General features: G+C 42.5%; 1 protein-coding gene across 3 annotated transcripts in view; it reads left to right on the forward strand.

Annotated features, from left to right (window-relative positions):
• LOC119593769 (arf-GAP with coiled-coil, ANK repeat and PH domain-containing protein 2-like) overlaps positions 1 to 485 on the forward strand; it is a 32,246-nt gene that overhangs the window by 684 nt on the left and 31,077 nt on the right. The window lies entirely within an intron of this gene.

Raw genomic sequence — 485 nt, forward strand, 5'->3', positions numbered from 1 at the left:
TCCTCTTAATATTCATATATGTAAGAATTATTACATGTAACTCACACTATTCCCCATAGTCTTTGCTTCAGTGGAGTAAAATGAAGGGAAGGAAAATGAGCTGCATGCAGGAGAATACATGAGGAAAACCTCTGATCTATGGGGGTTGTGCCCCATTGGCACTCTCTCTAAGAGTCTAAGAGGTGGTTACTGCCCCCAACCCCCTGGAAGATGCACAACCTCCAAAATATAAGTAACAGGATGTAGCATGGGGCTGTTCACCAAGAAGGATGTGCAGTAATATCAAGAGGCTTACCATATGATATCATGTAGGAGGCTGAGTCCCCAGCTTTGATCCATGAGCATAAAACTTCTGCAGAAAGTAATAACCAACTAAGAACATCCCCATCTCAGCCATCTTGATACCTTCTTCAAGCACTAATGTGAGGATGTAGAGCACATGTCATAATTATAGACCCTGTGCCATGCATCTTCATTAGGATGGA

The sequence above is a fragment of the Penaeus monodon genome, chromosome 32 (genome assembly GCF_015228065.2).
Source record: "Penaeus monodon isolate SGIC_2016 chromosome 32, NSTDA_Pmon_1, whole genome shotgun sequence".
NCBI classification, from domain to species: Eukaryota; Metazoa; Arthropoda; class Malacostraca; order Decapoda; family Penaeidae; genus Penaeus; species Penaeus monodon.